Raw genomic sequence first — 12347 nt, 5'->3', positions numbered from 1 at the left:
AAGTCTGCACTTTCCACCTCAACCTTCTCCAATCATGTCTGGAGCGGGAGGTAGATGGATGGCCTCCTCCGTCACGGAGGGGCAAATCAAAAAGTTAAGGAAGGCCGGATACTTGTCTGACGACATCGCGCACCGGCTCCCAGATAAGGGGCAACTCATCCCCACCCCTGGGCCCCATGAGAGGGTTGTATTTCTCCCCCATTTCCTCCACGGACTGGGCTTTCCTCTTCACCCATTCGTCCGGGGGCTCATGTTCACGATCTGGCCCCGAACTTCATCCTCAACATCTCGGCGTTTATTCCTCCGCATCCAGCCTCACTTTGGCCTATGGCTGAAGATCTTCAGCGTTAAGCCGAAGGTCGTGGGCAGCCGCCAAGCAGAGTGCGGAGGCGCCATGGTGGGCAAGATAGCCAACGTTACATGGCTCAAGGGCGCCTTCATAGAGACCATCCAAGGGTGGCAATCGGGGTAGTTCTATATCACCGAGCCACGTGACCCTGAATGGGCAGCGGCCCCCGAATTCCAATCTGGCATCCCCACACGGCTCACATCTTGGAAAGAGACGGGCCTGTCGTGGGGTAATTCGATAGAAGTGACCAGACTTCAAACCTGCGTCAGAGACCTGATCGACAGGAAGGTTAAACTTGTCACCGTAGTCCAGGTCATGCTCTTCCGCCGGATCCTCCCGTGTCAACGACGAGCTTTCAACTTGTGGGAGTTTGACCCGGCCCAGCACCAGACTCTGTCCTGGCTCTTCGACACAAAGCACGAGGATGCCTAGAAGGTGCTATTCAAGAGCTCCGAGGTCTCCCCTCCCATCACCGAGGATCGCGGATTCTGCGCCAAGCGCCAAGCTAGCGCGGTAAGCTTAATTTTCCCATTACGGGGTATTTGTTTTCCATAGATTTGATTCTATGCGGGATCTAAACTCCCATCCCTTTAACAGGACTGGCAGAAGAAGGCCGGACAGATCAACTGTCCGGCTCCTTTGCCCGAAGACCCAGCGGACGCTCGCTTAACGAAGCTGCTGGTTCCGGCACCTCACGTGGTGCCGGAGAAGAAGGCCAAGAAGAAGGTCACGGGGACTCGAAAGAGTTCCCGACGCCTGGTGGTGTCGGATTCATCGCCTGACAACCCCGAAGCACCCTCCGCCTCTGAAGACGAGGAGGAGGAAGAAGAAGCCTCCCCCCCTCCAACGGGGGGAGGAAAGAAAAGGAAGGCCGCCCCAACTGGGGAGGCCGGAGGGTCCAAGAAGGGGAGGACCCTTCTGCCGGACTACGCCTCCGATGCCGAAGACGGCGGGAAGGAATGGCCATCCAGGGTCAAGCCCCTGGCAAAATCGTAAGTATCCGGATACCTGAATAACTTATGGCGCTCCTCTATTATATGGTACCTTCTGACGCCGAATTCAATCATGCAGTCCGCCCAAGGCCCAGCTCGGCGATTCGTCGAGCGGCTCCCTGGATTCGTCGGATGTGAATAGCGCTTCACCTCCGACAGCCTCCTCCCTGCTCCCTGTGGACGACGCCGAGGTGGAGTCCCAAAAGGGACTAGACCAGAAGGAGGTGGTCCAGGAGGCGCCGCAAGGCGACCTCCCGGATTCCAGGCCCAAAGGGGGTAAAACCCCAGAGGTGTCTAAGTCCGGTCCTGGGCCGGACACTGCTCGGGAACCTTCAGTGGTTCCGGAGTCCGGTAGGCGGCGCCTTCGTAAGAAGGGCAAGCCCATGATGCCGGCGACCTCCGTCCAACCGGAGGCACCGGACAATTTGCTGGAGGTGCTTAACGGCGCCTCCATCGACGAGGAACACCACACTGTTATGAGTGCGGTGATTCAGAAGGTTCAGTCCTCCAAGAGCGGGCTGACAGAAGCCTGTACGAGCCTATTAACAGGCTTTGAGGTATGTATTCAAAACATATAAAAATGTTACCGCATAGACAGTAGCCCCTGATGCTCAGTGTGGTGTTCGGAAAGAAAAGCCGGACTGAGGATCTAAAAAGATATACGCAGGAGTCTAACATAAATATGTCAATATGGGTATGCAGGCTGTGCTGCTGACCTCTGCCGCACTGACTGCGGAGGTCGACGCATTGAAGCAGAACCTCGAGCGGTCCGAGAACAAGCTCGGCCATGCCAGGAAGCAGGTCGAGGACAAGGAGGGTATGTAATACCGTATGTAAATGTATATAGAAATACCTGGTTGCAAATAATGACAGGACCAACGTGAATGTTGCAGGGGCCAGAACTAAGGTGGCGACCCTGAAGGAAGCGGTGTCCAAGGCCGAAAACAGTGCGGCCTTGGAGCGCACCGAGCGAGAAGCAGGAGGCGCGGGTGGCGGAGGTGCAGCAAGAGCTCCAGGCTTTCGTGGAGAAACACGAGAGTTTGGAGCGTGACTCGAAGACTCGAGAGTCCGAGCACGCCTTGGCTCTTGAGAGTGCCAAAACCGCTAAGGCCGAAGCCCAGAAGGCCCTCCAGGAGATCGAGGCGATAAGAAGATAGCGGCGGGTAAGGCATTCTTTATGCAAAGCAAGAATATAAAAGTAAATTATCTGTTACTTACCCGAATCCGGAGCTCTCCAGGAGCGTTCGCCGATCTGCCCCGTAGTGTGTCTGATGCTGCCGCATTCTACCGAGCCGAGGAGGGGAGCTCGACGGAAAAGGTGTTCTGGTCTCAATATGCTGAGGCCGGACATCCGGTGCCCCTGAGCGACCAGCTGAAGCAGCTGGTCGAGCTCCACAAGGTGGCCGAACAGGCCATGAAGGGCCTCATAGTTCGGCTGTGGCCTAGAGAAGCCATGCCTGGGAGCTACTTCGGTCTGGTGCGGCGGCTGGTGGACGCTGTCCATGGATTGAAGTCATCAAGCGCTCCGTCTGTATTGAAGGTGCCCGTCGGGCCCTTGCCCGTGCTAAAGTGCACTGGGGCAAGATGGACGCCGAGAAGCTTGTGACGGACGCGCCACCGCCGGGCAAGGAGTATCGCAAGCCCGAGATGTATTATGAGGGCGTCCTGAAGGGTGCCCGCCTTATAGCGGGTGAATGCTCCAAAGATGTAATTTTTGAGTAGACTCGCATCTGTTATCCTGTACGCTGAAAACTTTGTTCATATGCGCTAAGCAACGCTTGTTAATTTAAAATATTACCTTCTGTGCGGCCGTTTATCAAATCTGAGAGATGCAAGTCGTCGGCTTCTACCCCCATGCCACGAGTGCTGGGGTGTTCGGGATAAACCTGAGCGCTCTTGTTCCCATTCTTGGGTCCATCTAGGGAGGCGCTCAGCACAACGAACAAGGCCATCGGACTTATAATGCTTTATCACTCTCACTTAGCCATAGAATTCTATAATTTTAAATTTCGGCGAAGCCCCTAGTATTCGGAAGACCGAGTTCGGGGCGCTATCCACGCCTAGGCCAGATAAATCCGGCTCCTCGCTCTAAGCGGCATAAGTCTTTAGGGACTCGAAAAACCTCGCGAACAGCGACCGGTCTCTCGCACTATCATGACGGTCAGTTTTAGCTTTCTCTACTGAGGTGTTAACCCAGCTCAACTGGGGCACAATCGCAGTAGTTCTCCCAGCGCTACCTTAGCCAACATTGCGGAACGTAAGGTACCAAAACATGGGAGCCGGGCAAACCCAACTATTGACCCAAGACATGATTCGGAGCCGATGCATATAGTGCTATAAGTTCGGGGTGCCGCACTCATGAGAGTGTTCGGTCTTCTCACACCGTGTTATGGGGTGCTTAAGCCCCTGGTGTATTGGCCGTACCAAAGTGTACGGTTGCATAATGTCATGACTGAACATATTTGTATAAAAATAGATGAATACAATAATAGATAAGAGCTATGTATTGTTTATTAAAAAGGGCTGCTATGAAAGCAGAACGATACAAATAGTGCGATAAGCAAGAGATGGGATTATTTGACATGTCCCCCTCCAGGGGCAAGCTGCGAGACTTTAAGTAAAACAGGTATTTAGCTCGTTATAGAGACCACCTGGACATTTGACGTGGCTTGTTCTCTCCCTGGCTGTTGCATCGTGTGTTCGGCGAGTGTATTGCCGGACAGGCCTTCCGGATAGTTGGGTCCTGAAAGTATATATAAAAAAGGAAACGGCAGAATAGGGAGCCCCTAGTGCGGTTGAGCCGCATTCTGGGCGTGCCGTGGTTGTGCCCCTCCCCTTATGCCCATGGTATTTCCAAAGCGTAATTATGTACGCGTGGTACCGCTATCGCCATCTGGCGAGGGCTGGGGTTGGGGCCGCACTGCTATGCTTGCTCGGAACGTGCCAGCCGGTTTTGTTGTAGGTTACTTCGGGCGCGCTTGACGTTGTCCGGACGTTTAACACCCGGATTGGAGAATTGCCTTGAGAGGCTACTTTGTACTTCCGCCGCCAGGGCCGCCGTGTGCTCCTCCGTTCGGAGAGAGCGTTCGGTGTTTCCATTTACCGTAATGACTCCGCGAGGGCCTGGCATCTTGAGCTTGAGATATGCGTAGTGCGGCACCGCATTGAATTTTGCGAATGCGGTTCGTCCGAGCAGGGCGTGATAGCCACTGCGGAATGGGACTATGTCGAAGATTAACTCTTCGCTTCGGAAATTATCCGGGGATCCGAAGACCACTTCGAGTGTAACCGAGCCTGTACAGCTGGCTTCTACACCTGGTATGACGCCTTTAAAGGTTGTCTTTGTGGGTTTAATCCTTGAGGGATCTATACCCATTTTTCGCACTGTATCCTGATAAAGCAGGTTCAGGCTGCTGCCGCCGTCCATGAGGACTCTAGTGAGGTGAAATCCGTCAATGATTGGGTCTAGGACCAATGCGGCGAATCCGCCGTGACGGATGCTAGTGGGGTGGTCCCTTCGATCAAAAGTGATCGGGCAGGAGGACCATGGGTTGAACTTTGGGGCGACTGGCTCCAACGCATAGACGTCCTTGAGAGCACGCTTCCGCTCCCTTTTGGGGATATGGGTTGCGTATATCATGTTCACCGTCCGCACTTGCGGGGGGAAGCCCTTCTGTCCTCTGTTGTTCGGCGGCCGGGGCTCCTCCTCGTCATCGCTATGCAGCCCCTTGTCTCTGGTTTCGGCACTTAACTTGCCTGCCTGCTTGAACACCCAACAATCCCTGTTGGTGTGGTTGGCTGGTTGTTCGGGGGTGCCGTGTATCTGGCACGAGCGATCGAGTATCCGGTCTAAACTGGATGGGCCCGGAGGGTTTCTTTTGAATGGCTTCTTCCGCTGACCGGGTTTAGAGCCTCTGAATCCGGCATTAACTGCCGTATCCTCAGTATTGTCGCCGTTAATGCGGCGCTTGTGCTTGTTGCGACGTGACCTGCCATTGTTGTCCTTGGTATCCGAATTGCCAGGGCTCTTGGTTATGTTATTGCTACGAGCTAGCCAGCTGTCTTCTCCCGCGCAAAAGCGGGTCATGAGTGTCGTGAGGGCTGCCATAGATTTCGGCTTTTCCTGTCCTAGGTGCCGGGCAAGCCATTCGTCTCGGATGTTGTGCCTGAAGGCTGCAAGGGCCTCGGCGTCCGGACAGTCGACTATTTGATTTTTCTTGGTTAGGAACCGTGTCCAGAATTGTCTGGCCGATTCCTCTGGCTGCTGGATTATGTGGCTTAGGTCATCGGCGTCTGGTGGTCGCACATAAGTGCCCTGGAAGTTGTCAAGAAACGCGGACTCCAGGTCCTCCCAGCAACTAATTGACTCTGCTGGCAGGCTGTTAAGCCAATGCCGAGCTGGTCCTTTAAGCTTGAGCGGGAGGTATTTGATGGCGTGTAGATCATCACCACGGGCCATGTGGATATGAAGGAGATAATCCTCGATCCATACCGCGGGATCTGTTGTGCCATCGTATGATTCGATGTTTACGGGTTTAAAACCCTCGGGGATTTGATGATCCATTACTTCGTCTGTGAAGCATAGTGGGTGTGCAGCGCCCCTGTACTGGGCTATATCGTGACGTAGCTCGGATGAGCTTTGTCTGTTGTGTTCGGCCTGGCCGTATTTATCATATCCGGCGTGACGGTTATCGTCATGTGATGTGGGGCGCCCACGCGATCCGTAGATCGATCTTGTTTGCCTTGCCTTATCCTCCAATATGTCTCGCAGGTCTGTGGTGTTTCCCCGTGCTCTGGTATATTTGGAGCGGCGCCGGGGTGCGGCTTGAGTTGAGGGCCGAAAGGCCTCTCTGTCGCGGACACGGGGTGGCCGATTGGGTGCATCGTACACTGGTGATGTAGGTTTAGTTGCTTCCTCCTCTAGTTGGGGTAGCAGCCTGTGCTTTGGGTAGCTCTTGGAGGGGCGTTCGAGTTTATACTCTTCAGCCGCCAGGACTTCAGTCCATCTGTCGGCTAGCAAGTCTTGGTCAGCTCTAAGTTGCTGTTGTTTTTTCTTGAGGCTGCTTGCCATGGCCATAAGCCTGCGTTTGAAACGCTCCTGTTCGACGGGATCCTCTGGCACGACGAATTCATCGTCGTCGAGGCTTGCCTCGTCTTCAGAGGGAGGCATATAATTGTCGTCCTCGACCTCCCTGTCTGCCGCTCTCTCATGAGGGCTGGCTCCTCCGTCCTCCTGCGTTGAATCCTGCTGGAGGGGGTTGTCTTCGGCACTGTCCGGGGTGTTGTTGACTCCAGTGCCGGACTCGCCGTTTTTGCTTTGGCGAGATTTAGAGCGGCGCCGCTGACGTCGGCGCCTGGGTTGCTTCTTGGAGGGGTCATCCTCCGTTTTTTCATCGCCATCCCCTGCTTTGGGGGTGTCCACCATGTATATGTCATATGACGAGGTGGCTTTCTAGTGTCCTATAGGTGTTGGTTCTTGGTCGTCTCCTTCATCGGCACCCATACCGTTGATGTCTTCGGAGTCGAAGTCGAGCATGTCAGTTAGATTGTCGACAGTGGCTACAAAGTGGGTGGTGGGTGGGTTTCGAATTTCTTCGTCGTCCGCATCCCAACCATGCTGACCATAGTCCGGCCAGGGCTCTCCTGACAAAGGGAGAGACTTTAGTGAATTCAGGATATCGCCAAAGGGCGAGTGCTGAAAGATGTCCGCAGCTGTGAACTCCATGATCGGAGCCCAATCGGGTTTGATCGGAAGGGGTGCGGAAGATTCGGAGTCCGGAACAGAGTCCGGCACCTTGGAGTCACAGGCCTCACAAAGGACTAGGCTGGTATTCGGCTCTATCACTGTAGAGATTGCGGCTCCTGGGGCGGCGTCCAACCGTCCGTACCCGACTGGCGCAGTCGGCTCCGAGCTAATGGTTGGAGCAGACACCTGAGCGGCGCTCTGGGCGCTGTCCGGCGGCAGAGCTAGATCATGCCCATCATGACAGTGCGGCACGCTCGGCCGTGGTTCAAATCCGTCGAAGATCAAGTCCCCGCGGATGTCGGTCGTGTAGTTTAAGCTTCCAAACCTGACCTGATGGCCAGGGGCGTAGCTTTCGATCTGCTCCAGATGGCCAAGCGAATTGGCCCGCAGTGCGAAGCCGCCGAATACGAAGATCTGTCCACGGAGAAAAGTCTCACCCTGGACCGCGTCGTGGTTGATGATCGAAGGAGCTATCGGGCCTAAAGGTGACGACACAGAGAAACTCTCAATGAAAGCACCAATGTCGGTGTCAAAACCGGCAGATCTCGGGTAGGGGGTCCCGAACTGTGCGTCTAGGCGGATGGTAACAGGAGACAAGGGACACGATGTTTTTACCCAGGTTCGGGCCCTCTCGATGGAGGTAAAACCCTACTCTTGCTTGATTAATATTGATGATATGGGTAGTACAAGAGTTGATCTACCACGAGATCAGAGAGGCTAAACCCTAGAAGCTAGCCTATGGTATGATTGTTGTTCGTCCTACGGACTAAAACTCTCCGGTTTATATAGACACGGAGAGGGCTAGGGTTACATAGAGTCGGTGACAATGGGAGGAGATCTTCATATCATATCGCCAAGCTTGCCTTCCACGCCAAGGAATGTCCTATCTGGACGCGGGACGAAGTCTTCAATCTTGTATCTTCATAGTCCGGGAGTCCGGCCAAAGGTCATAGTCTGGTCATCTGGACACCCCCTAATCCAGGACTCCCTCAGTGGGGCAGTAAGTTGGTGCAGTTGCAAGCAAAGCGTCGTGGTAGGATCTACATGTGAAGCGGAGTACATGGCAGCCTCGGAGGCAGCACATGAAGCAATAGGGATGGAGTTCATTACCGACCTAGGAGTTATTCCCAATGCGTCGGGTCCGATGACTCTCTTGCGTGACAACACTAGTGCTATTGCCCTTGCCAAGGAGCCCAGGTTTCACAAGAAGACCAGGCATATCAAGCGTCACTTAAACTCCATTCGTGAAAATGTTCAAGATGGAGACATAGATATTTGTAAAGTGCATACGGATCTGAATGTCGCAGATCCGTTGACTAAACCTCTTCCACGAGAAAAACATGATCAACGCCAGAACTCTATGGGTGTTCGATTCATCATAATGTAACTAGATTATTGACTCTAGTGCAAGTGGGAGACTGTTGGAAATATGCCCTAGAGGCAATAATAAAATGGTTATTATTATATTTCCTTGTTCATGATAATTGTCTATTGTTCATGCTATAATTGTATTGACCGAAAACCGTTATACATGTGTGAATACATAGACCACAACATGTCCCTAGTGAGCCTCTAGTTGACTAGCTCGTTGATCAATAGATGGTCATGGTTTCCTGTCTATGAACATTGGATGTCATTGATAACGGGATCACATCATTAGGAGAATGATGAGATGGACAAGACCCAATCCTAAGCATAGCACAAGATCGTGTAGTTCGTTTGCTAAAAGCTTTTCTAAAGTCAAGTATCATTTCCTTAGACCATGATATTGTGCAACTCCCGGATACCGTAGGAATGCTTTGGGTGTACCAAACGTCATGACGTAACTGGGTGGCTATAAAGGTACACTACAGGTATCTCTGAAAGTGTCTGTTGAGTTGGCTCGAATCGAGACTAGGATTTGTCACTCCGTATGATGGAGAGGTATCTCTGGGACCACTCGGTAATGCATCATCACAATGTGCTCAATGTGACTAAGTAATTAGTCACAGGATCATGCATTACGGAACGAGTAAAGTGAATTGCCTGTAATGAGATTGAACAAGGTATTCGGATACCGACGATCGAATCTCGGGCAAGTAACGTACCGATTGACAAAGGGAATTGTATACGGGATTGATTGAATCCCCGACATCGTGGTTCATCCGATGAGATCATCGTGGAACATGTGGGATCCAACACGGGTATCCAGATCCCGTTGTTGGTTATTGGCCGGAGAGCTGTCTCGGTCATGTCTGCATGATTCCCGATCCCATAGGGTCTACACACTTAAGGTTCAGTGACGTTAGAGTTGTTATGGGAATTAGTATGCAGTTACCGATTGTTGTTCGGTGTCCCGGATGAGATCGCGGATGTCACGAGGAGTTCCGAAATGGTCCGTAGGTAAAGATTTATATATGGGAAGTCCTTATTCAGTCGCCGAAAATGTTCGGGGGTATATCGGTATTGTACCGGGACCACCGAAAGGGTTCCGGGGGTCCACCGGGAGGGTCCACCTGCCCAGGAGGGCCCTATGGGCTAAATATGGAGGGAACCAGCCCCTAAGTGGGCTGGGCACCAACCCCCCTAGGGCCCATGCGCCTAGGGTTGGGGGGTATCCTAAAGGGGGTGCCCCCCTTGGCTTGGGGTGCAAGCCTCCCCCCTTGGCCGTTGCCCCCCTCTAAATCCATCTGGAGGGGGCCGGCCCCATTCTCCCTTGCCCCTATAAATAGAGGGGAGGTGGGAGGGCTTCCACACCCTTCCCCTGGCGCAGACCTATCCCTCTCCAACTCCACTTCCTCCTCCGTAGTGCTTGGCGAAGCCCTGCCGGAGAACTGCAAGCTCCTCCACCACACCATCGTGCTGCCGGAGCTCTCCCTCAACTTCTCCTCTCCCCTTGCTGGATCAAGAAGGAGGAGACATCCCCGGGCTGTACGTGTTTTGAACGCGGAGGCGCCATCCGTTCGGCGTTAGATCGGATCTTCCATGATTTAAATCGCCGCGAGTACGACTCCCTCATCCGCGTTCTAGTGACGCTTCCGCTTAGAGATCTTCAAAGGTATGAAGATGATCATCCTCTCCCTCTCTTGTTGCTAGAATCTCCATAGATTGATCTTGGTGTTGCATAGAAAATTTTGAATTATTGCTACGTTCCCCAACACTTCCGCGGACCGATACATGCACGCGTTGAATGTCTACTGCGGTCTGGACAGCACAGTCCGGATGATTGCGGGAGGTTTGAGGGTCAGTGATGGAAGCAATCCAACACAAATGTATTGGTCCGCTGCGTGGTCCAGACGCATTTTCTCCGGCAAACCGGAGGAGGCTTTGCGGGAGTCCGGACCGATCCTACGCCTGCTTCTAACTGCCCTGGCCCACTCAAACCCCTCCTCCCGCGCCCGCACGCGTTCAAGCCCGGCGCCAGCTGCCCGCATTCTCACTGGCATTGGCATTGAAGCGGCTCACCAGCTGGGGGCGCCGCTCGCGACACGGCCCTAGTGTCTGCGCCTGTTTAATGCTTGAGACGCGTGATTGGACGGAACGGGACAAATATCTACCATGACTGTTCAACGCCTCGTCTGTGCGTATGGCGCCATTAAATAGGTTCTCCGGCCGTGAAGTCCACTCTTGTGTCGCGCATTGACGCACCCGGGCACCTCGCCCCATCAGAATCCACTATTTAAAGGCGTCCAGCACACCCGGCTCTTCGCACCACAACACAATCCACTCCCCATCGTCCTTTCTTGCACTGCATCCGCCATCACTGCAGGCGGCGAAGCTCTGTGGGAGAGCCTTTCCATAGAGATGAAGCACGTCGTGGCTGCCCTTGCTGCCGCCTGGCAGAGCCGCTGTGCTAGGCGGATCGAGGCATGCTTGTCAACCAGCTCGCCCGAGGTCTTTGATGACTAGGATGACACCACGATGGAGACGGGCTCCGACGACACCGTCCCGGCTCCCACGCCTCATGTCCATGCCAGCTTCACTATCAAGCAGGCGCAGGCGCATTACAACGCCGCCATGGCGGAGCTGCAGCCTGTGTCGACGCCTTTTGTCGGTGTTCGAGCACAACATGTTCCTCTTGAATCAGTACCGGCTGGAGGTGTGCAAGATCAATGGAGAGCACGCGAGCAAGCAGGCCATGGCTGCGGTGAACCCCAACTTCGTTGTAGAGCAGTGTGCCATCTAAGATGCCGTCCACGCTCAAGCCATCGCTCGATAGGAATCGGTGCCGTGGAGGCGCAGATGTAGGTGATCGCGGAGGAACAACTACCAATTTAATTGACCATCACCAGGTGCCCACCGAAGACTCAAGCGTGAGTCACAGCGGGTGGCCGGTTTTCCGGATCATGCACATATGTAGGCCGCCACGTTTGATCCGACTGCCACTACGTGATTAGGGCAACTCCAATGGGCCGACCCAGTTCATCTCCGTGTGTCTGTTTGGGTCAAAACGAACAAAAGCATCGGCCCAACGCGCCGACCCAAACCCAAAACACGTCGGCTCGGTGTCCGTCTGGACACATTTCAGGCCCAAATTTACGCTTGGGTTCCATTCGCGCGGACACGAAACGGACACACCGCGCACATCTCAGTGTCCGTCGCGGCCCCTCCTGCCGGCCGCGCAACCACCACCTGCGGTCTTAGTCAATGCTCTAACTCGATCCCGCACGGCAGCGTGCGGAAGCGTCGGCTCCTTGTCCTTTTTAATGCAAGCGTGCGGGGGCACGGCCTCATCCACTTCCCTTCCCCATCCAACATCTGGCAACACATTCTTCCTCAGCAGCGACCAAAAACCCTAGCCAGCCAGCCATGGGCTTCTTCAGCAGGAAGGGGATGGAGAAGTTCAGCGCCGGTGCGAGCTCTTCCCGGGCACCTCCTCCCCCTCCGCCACCGGTTCGACGTGGCACGCCACCCCGGGAGCAGGAGCGACTGTACATACCAGACCACCAGGCGCAGTGGCATTGGCAGTACCGTCGCCCCATGCAATATCCAGATGTCAACCTGTCGCACGACTGGCATCTGTACCCGCAACATATCCCCATTCTGGCGGTGCCGCACTCGGCACGGGCGCACGTCAAGGAGGTTCGCCGGCGCCGCGAGCTCCTTACACCGGAGCAGCGCGCGATGCAGACTCCCCTAACAGGGAAAGCTGGTTTGCGTTCGAGCATGAGGAGGACCACCGTTGTGGCGTCCACATCAACCACACCGTTTCCCCGCTGCTCCAGAGGTCTTGCCGATGCAGGGGAGGAGGAGGCGGAGTCGGTGTACCAAGCCGCGCTCG

This window comes from Triticum aestivum, chromosome 1B (assembly GCF_018294505.1).
Source record: "Triticum aestivum cultivar Chinese Spring chromosome 1B, IWGSC CS RefSeq v2.1, whole genome shotgun sequence".
Taxonomy (NCBI): Eukaryota; Viridiplantae; Streptophyta; class Magnoliopsida; order Poales; family Poaceae; genus Triticum; species Triticum aestivum.
The sequence above is the reverse complement of the archived record's forward strand: the minus strand, read 5'-3'. Positions refer to the sequence as shown.